This window comes from Colobus angolensis, unplaced genomic scaffold (assembly GCF_000951035.1).
Source record: "Colobus angolensis palliatus isolate OR3802 unplaced genomic scaffold, Cang.pa_1.0 Scaffold16, whole genome shotgun sequence".
NCBI lineage: Eukaryota > Metazoa > Chordata > Mammalia > Primates > Cercopithecidae > Colobus > Colobus angolensis.
Window position 1 is genome coordinate 23,444,662 of NW_012114710.1, and position 9,669 is coordinate 23,454,330.

Below are 9,669 nucleotides of genomic sequence, written 5' to 3' on the forward strand. Positions count from 1 at the left end.
TATTATTGCTTTGAATATCCAAAGCATCTCAATATGGCCAATGGGAATCCCTTGAAGAGGGATCATGGGTCCTTTTTACAGGTCCTCGTCATTTTGTGAGCAATTTCTTACTTTCTGGCACAGAAACTATCAGGTAGTTTCTCCTGAGGGTAGGCCCTGTTAAAAAAGAACAGAATTGACTGGGTGTGGTGGCTCACGTGTGTAAGCCACGCAAGACTCTGTCTCCCCCATCCCCCACCCCCAAAAAAGAAAAAAATAATGGCTATTTGTTCAAGCTTACTTTTGTGTCTTTCAGGAATGTTTTAACATTTTCCTCATACAGGTTTTCACATTTCTCATTAAGTATATATTTAACTACTTTTTCTTGTTTGTTGCTGTGTACATGCATCTTTCTCTTTCATTATATCATTTGACTAGTTTTTTTCAATATTTTATATGCAGTTAATGCACTTAACACAAAATTTACCATCTTAACCATTTTTAATTGTATAGTTCTGTGGTATTAAGTACACTCATATTGTACAACCATCACCACCCTGTATCTCCAGAACTCTTTAAATCTTGCAAAACTGAAACAATATTCCCATTAAAAAATAACTCTCTATTTCCCACTCCTCCTGGCCCCTGAAAAACCATCATTCTACTTTTTGTCTTAATTCATGATTTTTACCATTCTAAGTACTTTATTTAAACATTGTCACAGTAAGTCGTCTGTCACTTAATGACAAGGATACACTCTGAGATATGTATAGTTAGGCAATTTGTCGTGTGAATATCATAGAGTGTACTTACACAAACCTAGATGGTCTTGCCTACTATATATATACCTAGGTTATATTGTACAGCCTATTGCTCCCAGGCTACAAACCTATATAGCATGTTACTGTACTGAATACTGTAGGCAATTATAATACAATACTAGGTGTCTGTGTATCTGAATCTATCTAACCATAGAAAAGGTGCAGTGCAAATGTGCTATAAAAGATTTTTTTAAAAATTGGCTGGGCACGGTGGCTCACGCCTGTAATCCTAGAACTTTGGGAGGCCAAGGCAGGTGGATCACCTGAGGTCAGGAGTTCGAGACAAGCCTGGCCAACATGATGAAACCCCGTCTCTACTAAAAAAAATACAAAAAATTTAGCTGGGCGTGATGGCGGATGCCTGTAATCCCAGCTACTCGGGAGGCTGAGTCAGGAGAATCACTTGAACCCGGGAGGCAGAGGTTGCAGTGAGCCAAGACTACGCCATTGCACTCCAGCCTGAGTGACAAGAGTGAAACTGTGTCTCAAAACAAACAAACAAGCAAACAAACAAAAACCAGGACTTGGTACGGTGTCTCACACCTGTCATCTCAGCACTTTGAGGGGCCAAGGTGGGAGGATTGCTTGAGCCCAGGTGTTTGAGAGCAGCCTGGGCAACAGAGCGAATCTGTACAAACAAACAAAAAATTTACAAGAAAAAATAAAATGAAATGAAAGACTGCAGCTTAAAAAAAAACAAAGGATGGCCTGCCACAGTAGCTCATGCCTGTAATCCCAGCACTTTAGGAGGCTGAGGTGGGCGAAACACTTGAGTTTGAGACCAGCCTGGCCAACACAGAGAAACCCCATTTCTACTAAAAATACAAAAACTAGCCAAGCATGGTGGTCCACGCCTCCCAGCTACTTGGGAGGCTGAGGCACGAGAATCACTTGAACCCAGGAGGAGAAGGTTGCAGTGAGCCAAGATTGTGCCACTGCACTGTAGCCTGGGCGACAGAGCGAGACTCTGGCTCAAAGAAAAAGAAGAAGGAATCAGCAATTCTTGGAATCAGTGTGTAGTACTCACTTGAGCTCTTTGAGCTCTCTGCTTCCATAGCTCACCTTTTCTGCCCTGGTGAATCTTCTCCCAGGCCAAACCTTCCTTTTTTAGTAGAAGCACTTTGACTTCATTCTGATTTGTTTTGGATATAATGCAGCCTTAATATTTCTTTAATAGTATGATTAAAGACTTTTTATGTTTTCTTGCTAATCCATTCTGGTATAAAGACAAAAGTTGGTGGGGCACTGTGGCTCATGCCTGTAATCCCAGTACTTTGGGAGGCGAGGCAGGTGGATCACTTAAGGTCAGGAGTTCGAGACCAGCCTGGCCAACATGGTGAAACCCCATTTCTACTGAAAATACAAAAATTAACCAGGTGTGATGGTGCATGCCTCTAATCCCAGCTACACAGGAGGCCGATGCAGGAGAATCGCTTAAACCTAGGAGGCAGAGATTGCAGTGAGCCGAGATGCACCATTGTACTTTAGCCTGGGTGACAGAGTGAGACTCTGTCTCAAAAACAAACAAACAAACAAACAAAAACAGACAAAACTTCTTATCTGAATACTCTGTTTACAGAATTTACATTCTGTCTCTGACATATGTCATTTCTGGTAAATTTATTTTTGTTTCTACCTGCACATCTGATTTAATATTTTGATCTGCATGCCTGGGTTAAAATTTTTGTGAGCACTCTGATTTTGATTTCATTTTGGTATATGTGTGCCTCTAAATCATTTGGCTCTTTTTCCTTCCTTGTTTCTAATAATCTCCCAAGAGCAAAAACAAACATTCTCAATGGTGGGTGCAGTATGGCTAATTAAAAACAACTAGGAGGATTGCCACCACCTAAAACATTGGTCCAAACTTCTGACATTCTCTAAAAGGATTTATAGGATTTTCTTTGCTCTTGTGAACTTACAAGAAATAGGATGGGATTTTCAAACATTAAGGCATGCTAGGTTTTCTGAGACTCCTCCACCTTGCTATATTACAGCTCATTCTCATGCACATTTTAAAACTGATGGGTAGGCCGGGCACAGTAAGCCCAGCACTTTAGGAGGCCGAGGAGGGTGGATCACAAGCTCAGGAGTTCAAGACCAGCCTGACCAACATGGTGAAGCCCCGTCTCTACTTAAAAAAACAAACAAACAAACAAAACAAACAAAAATTAGTCAGGCATGGTGGCACGCGCCTATAATCCCAGCTACTGAGGAGGCTGAGGCAAGAGAATCACTTGAACCCAGGAGGCGGAGGTTGCAGCGTGCCGAGATGGCACCATTGCACTCCAGCCTGGGCGACAGAGCAAGACTCTGTCTCAAAAACAAAAACAAAAAACCAAAACTGATGGGTAAATTACATCAGTGAAAATTCAGAGCTCATATGATCATTATTTGAAAGCTCTAAAGAAAGCTCTGCAACTATAGAGTTAACATGTCAGGCCTTTGAAGTTCTCTGTCTCTTTATTTCTTTATTTTTTTTCTGCCTACTTTGAAGGAGCTGACTCTTCCTCAGGTATTGAGGTGAAACTCACTGCTTATGGCATTCTAGCCAAGATTTTTTTTTTTTTTTTGATGGCGTATTGCTCAACCTCCCAGGCTGGAGTGCGGTGGCACAATCTCGGCTCAGTGCAACCTCTGCCTCCCGGATTCAAGTGATTCTCATGCCTCAGCCTCCCACATAGCTGGAATTACAGGCATGCACCACCATGCCTGGCTAATTTTTGTATGTTTAGTAGAGACAGGGTTTCACCATGTTGCCCAGGCTGGTATTGTACTCCTGACCTCGAGAGACCCGCCTGCCTTGGCCTCCCAAAGTGCTGAGATTACAGGAGTGAGCCATTGTGCCCCGCCACTTTTTTTAAATTTTTGTTTTGGGGGAGACGTAGTCTCACTCTGTCACTCAGGCTGGAGTGCAGTGGCATGATCATGCCTCACTACAGCCTTGACCTCCCAGGCTTCAGCAATCCTCTCCTCTCACTTCAGCCTCTCAAGTAGCCAGGCCTACAGGTATGTGCTACCACACCCAGCTAATTTCTGTTTTTTGGTTTTTGCTTGGTTTGGTGGAGTGGCATCTCCCCCATGTTGCCCAGGCTGGTCTTGAATTCCCAGGCTCAAGCAAGCCATTAACCTTGGCTTCCCAAAGTGTTGGAATTACAGACATGAGCCACCATACCTGGCTTAAAAGTCTTAAAGGGCTTCTAAATTAATGACTGTATAAATTACAACAACTCCATGACAACCAACAACCAGAAGACCGTCTGAAAATGTAAAAGTAGGTTTGCCTAACAATTGCTTAGGGTAATAGAACAGTTAATTGAAGGATTGCTATCCTAAAAAAAAAAAAAAAAAAGAACTAGATAAATGTTTATAAAAGTTAGGATCTTAGATTAAACAGGTTGAAATCTTGAGTTCAGAGTAGTAATAATAAATCTCTGCCCAGCATAAACATTGTTTTGTCTGCCACATAGAGGCTAAAACAAGCAAAAGCCAATGGAAAAAGACTGCTAAAATGTTTCCCTGTCTGCATTGACTAGTCAAGCAAGCCAGACCAGTAAACAAAAGACAGATTTGTACAAATTCAAGGCTGCTGGAGATTCTGTTTTTCTTACACAATTCAGCCAGTTTCAACTAAAATGTAAACATTTAAATATTTAAGCCTAAACTCATTTGAAACTGTAAAAAGAGTAAAAAGTGTTTGTTTTTAATTGAAACTTCTATGGGAACTGTTTTGCCCAAAATTTTGGTTCACAGCTCTCATTAGATTACCTTTCAGGTCAAATAAAAACTTAGCCATGTGAATAAGTCCCATTTTGTCAAAAGGTAATTTGGATCCAACTGTCTTTTTTAAAGTCATGTGTTTGTTTTACTATCTTATGACTAAAATTCTAAAATGAAAGCTGTAAGAGCCTTGTGTGTGTATATGTGTTTAGGTTATGTTTATGTACATGCATATGTATTATGTTATATGTTGTGTTTACATGGTAAAATATGGCATTATCAACCAAAGTTCCTTTAAGAAATTCTATTCAGATTGGCTTAGATGAATGATCATTCATGTAACATATGTAATAATTAACTCAATGCCTTTTAGTAATGTGACTTAAGTAAATATTGACAAAGAAACTGATTTTAAATTTGGTAGTAAAATAAAAATAAAAATGTCTTCAGAATTTTCAGTATACATTTTTGCCTGGATTTACAAGTCAGACAGTCTTATATTTGTGCCCACTAGATGTTTTAAGTGTAAAGGTTTGTCACAAAGGTTATCAAACTATAAATTCAACCTAAAAACAGAATAGTCTTGTTCAATATTGTTGGTATAATGAAAACCGTATCTCGGCCGTATCTGTAATCCCAGCACTTTGGGAGGCCGAGGCGGGTGGATCATGAGGCCAGGAGGTCCAGACCATCCTGGCTAAGAGGGTGAAACCCCGTCTCTACTGAAAACACAAAAAAATTAGCCGGGCGTGGTGGCAGGCGCCTGTAGTTCCAGTTTCTCCAGAGGCTGAGGCAGGAGAATGGCGTGAACCCGGGAGGCGGAGCTTGCAGTGAGCCGAGATCACGCCACTGCACTCCAGCCTGGGCAACAGAGTGAGACTGTGCCAAAAAAAAAAAAAAAAAAAAAGAGGAAGTATTGGAAAACGCAGAAATTCTAAGCATGTCATTTAAGGTCTGTGCGGATTGTAAAAGATCACAAATAATGGATTTATGAAAGACATTTTGTGTGTAATCAAGTTGACTACAATAAGAAGGGAATTATTTGTGTCTTTTAAAGATTGAACTTTAATATTAAAAATACACTGGGCCAGGCGTGGTGGCTCAAGCCTGTAATCCCAGCACTTTGGGAGAGCGAGGCAGGTAGATCACCTGAGGTTGGGAGTTTGAGACCAGCCTGACCTACGTGGAGAAACCCCATCACTACTAAAAATACAAAATTAGGGGCTGGGCGCTGTGGCTCATGCCTGTAATTCCAGCACTTTGGGAGGCCAAGGCCAGCGGATCATGAGGTCAGGAGATTCAGACCATCCTGGCTAACATGGTGAAACCCCGTCTCTGCTAAAAATAAATAAATAAATAATACAAAAAATTAGACAGGCGTGGTGGCGGGCGCCTGTAGTGCCAGCTACTCAGGAGGCTGAGGCAGGAGAATGGCGTGAGCCTGGGAGGTGGAGCTTGCAGTGAGCCGAGATCACACCACTGCACTGCAGCGTGGGCAACAGAGCAAGATTCCATCTAAAAAAGAAATAAATACATAAATAAAAATACAAAACTAGCCAGGTGTGGTGGCGCATGCCTGTAATCCCAGCTACTTGGGAGGCTGAGGCAGGAGAATCGCTTGAACCCGGGAAGCAAGCAGAGGTTGCCCTGAGCAGAGATCATCACCCTGTTGCACTCCAGCCTGGGCAACAAGAGCGAAACTCCATCTCAAAAAAATAAAAAAATACACTGATACAACTGAAAATATGGTCTCCTACGTTAGAACAATAAGCTTTTCTTGAAATACTGATCTACTGTTAGTAAAATTTGCAAGAGGCTTTGATTTTTAATTCTCCGCACATTTGTTTTTTCTGTTTTACATTTAATTTTCTTAATTCAAGGTTTAAAGTGCTGTCTTTTTCATTTAAAATGATAATTTCCACTTCAGGAGGCAGAGGCGGGTGGATCATGAGGTCAGGAGTTCGAGAACAGCCTGGCCAATGTGGTGAAACCCTGTCTCTACTAAAAATACAAAAATTAGCCGGGCGTGGTGGCGGGTGCCTGTAGTCCCAGCTACTCTGGAGGCTGAGGCAGGAGAATGGCGTGAACCCAGGAGGCGGAGCTTGCAGTGAGCCCAGATCGCACCACTGCACTCCACCCTGGGCGACCGAGTGAGACTCTGTCTCAAAATAATAATAATAATGAAATAATGATTTCATTTCTTGGGGTAGAGTTTTCCTCTTGGAGTTTCTCAAACTCTTATCTCAGAAGTTCAAAGTTTGTGGTATCCTGCTACTTGATTTGCTGGTCATGCATCATTACATCAGCTCTTCTTTCTCCCCTTCAGAAGCTATATATTTTTGCTTGACTTGGGTAATAACTCTCTTTTAACTCTTTAGTCAGCTCCTGTAACTTTTTTCTCCAGTTCTAACTCTGATGTTATAACCTGACACTGAAATGTTCTGTCTTAAAGTCCTAGAAAAGCAATATTTTTCTTCACTGTAAGTTGGTTTGTGCACTCTTGGCTTTTTTTTCTTTTTTCTTTTTTTTTTTTTTGAGATGGAGCTTCCCTCTTGTCACCCAGGCTGGAGTGCAGTGGTGCGATCTGGGCTCATGCAACCTCTGCCTTCCGGTTTCAAGCGATTCTCCTGCCTTGGCCTCCCAAGTAGCTGGGATTACAGTTGCCCCCCACCACACCCAGCTCATTTTTGTATTTTCAGTAGAGATGAGGTTTCGCCATGTTGGCCAGGCTGGTCTTGAACTCCTGACCTCGTGATCCGCCCACCTTAGCCTGCCAAAGTGTTGGGATTACAGGCGTGAGCTGCTGCGCCCAGCCCTCTTGGCTTTTTTTGATGTATCTGAATTGTTTCACGTAACCAAGAAATTTCTCATGGTTTTACTAAGAGCTATGTATTCCCCTGCTCAAGATACTAGTTATTCTTTACATTTTTCTTTGTTTCTTTTCTTTTCTTTTTTTTTTTTTGAGATGGAGTCTCACCCTGTCACCCAGGCTGGAGTGCAATGGCGAGACCTCAACTCACTGCAACCTCTGCCTCCTAGGTTCAAACAATTCTCCTGCCTCAGCCTCCTGAGTAGCTGGGATTACAGGCGCCCGCCACCACGCCCAGCTAATTTTTGTATTTTTAGTAAAGATGGGGTTTCGCCATGTTGATCAGGCTGGTCTCGAACTCCTGACCTCAAGTGATCCACCTTCCTCAGCCTCCCAAAATGCTGGGATTACAGGCGTGAGCAACCATGCCTGGCCACATTTTTGTATAATGTGGTGTATACATATAAACTTGAACACATATGTTTCCTGTGTTTGACTGAATTCAAGTATCTTCTCGTCAGGTATGACTTTCAGGTTATTGCAAACTCGGATAAATGAGCTTCCCATAAGGAGAAGCCTTAAAAAACAAAGATTTTACATTTTGTCAAGATAATTTCCTGTTATCTTTATTAGATTTTTTTGAGCTTTGAAAGGGTTAAGAATTTTACATCCAAGTTATTTTCTGTATTGCTTTTTAAGTCTTTTATATCACTCTGGTTAAATGAGTATTATTTCATAATGGCCTGTGGTCATGTTTTCATCAAGTATTTTGAACCTTTGGAATCCTTGGCAGACTTCTCCAAGATCAAAATTCTGAATTTTCTTTTTGTTCTAGAGTTAACTTTGGCACTTTCCAGTTGAACCCCTAGAGAGTTTTAAATGGCAGTCCCGCTGTGCCTCCTCCCTGCCCTTGCTCCCTCCCAACCTGAGGCTGCCCCAGCTGCCTGCACCCTCGGCAGCACCATGACAGATCAGGCCTTTGCGACACTGACCACAAATGATGCCTACACTAAAGGTGTCCTGGCCCTGGGCTCATCTCTGAAATAGCACAGGATCACCAAGAGGCTGGTCGTACTCGCCACCCCGCAGGTCTCAGACTCCATGAGAAAAGTTTTAGAGACTGCCTTTGCTGAAGTCGTCATGGTAGATGTCTTAGACGGCACGATTCTGCTCATCTAACCTTAATGAAGAGGCCAGAGTTGGCTATCACGCTGACAAACTCCACTGCTGGTTGCTTACACAGTATTCAAAATGTAGATCCATGGATGCAGATACTTTGGTCCTAGGAAATATTGATGATCTTTTTGAGAGAGAAGAATTGTCAGCAGGACCAGACCCAAGGTGGCCTGACTGCTTCAATTCCGAAGTCTTCATTTATCAGCCTTCAGTTTAAATATATAATCTGCGGTTTCATCTTGCTTCTGAGCGAGGTAGTTTTGATGGTGGAAACCAAGGCTTACTGAACACATTTTTTTTGTTTTTTCTTTTCTTTTTTTTTTGAGACTGAGTCTCACTCTGTCACCCAGGCTGGAGTGCAATGGTGCAATCTCGGCCTACTGCAACCTCCACCTCCCAGGTTCAACTGATTCTCCTGCCTCAGCCTCCCAAAGTGCTGAGATTACAGGCGTGAGCCACCGCTCCTGGCCTTTCTTTCTTTCTTTCTTTCTTTTTGAGACAGAGTCTTGCTGTCGCCCAGGCTGGAGTGCAGTGGCAAAATCTTGATGGCACACTGCAACCTCCAACTGCTGAGCTTAGGCAATACTCCTGCCTTGGCCTCCCAAAGTGCCTGGCCTCATACTGACAGTTTTGAAGAGCCCAGGCCAATTGTGTTACAGAATCTCTCACAATCTGGGTTTGACTGATTTTTCCTTCATGGTTGATTCAGGTTAAAACCTTAGTCAAAGAATACTAAATAAGCAATGCTGTATACGATCCCATCAAGAGGCACATAATATCAGTCCTATCATTAGTAACGCTAAGTTTGGTCACTTGGGTCACGTTCTATTTGCCAGATCTCTCTATTAATAAAGATATGTTTCTGGGTTTGAAAGGTATAAGTGATCAGTGAGCTGATACTTTGATACTTTGTGACTATTTTGTTCTTCAACAACATTTTATCTAATGGTATTAATGTCCACTGGTGATCTTTGTACTACATCAGAGTTTGCACAATGGTGATTTTCCAATTCTATAATTGTTTCTTCATTTATTAGCTAACATTCTTCTGTAAAAAAGAACTTTCCCCTCTCCTCTTTCTTTTGGATTTTTGCGAATGATTTACAATTTTTTATAAATCAGTGTTTTATAATCCATTACCTTTTTTTCTTTTTTTTTTTTTTT

General features: G+C 41.7%; 1 pseudogene; it reads left to right on the forward strand.

Moving 5' to 3' along the window:
* The first annotated feature begins 8,292 nt into the window (after nt 1-8,292).
* Nucleotides 8,293-9,669, forward strand: part of LOC105508350 — a 42,061-nt pseudogene continuing 40,684 nt past the window's right edge.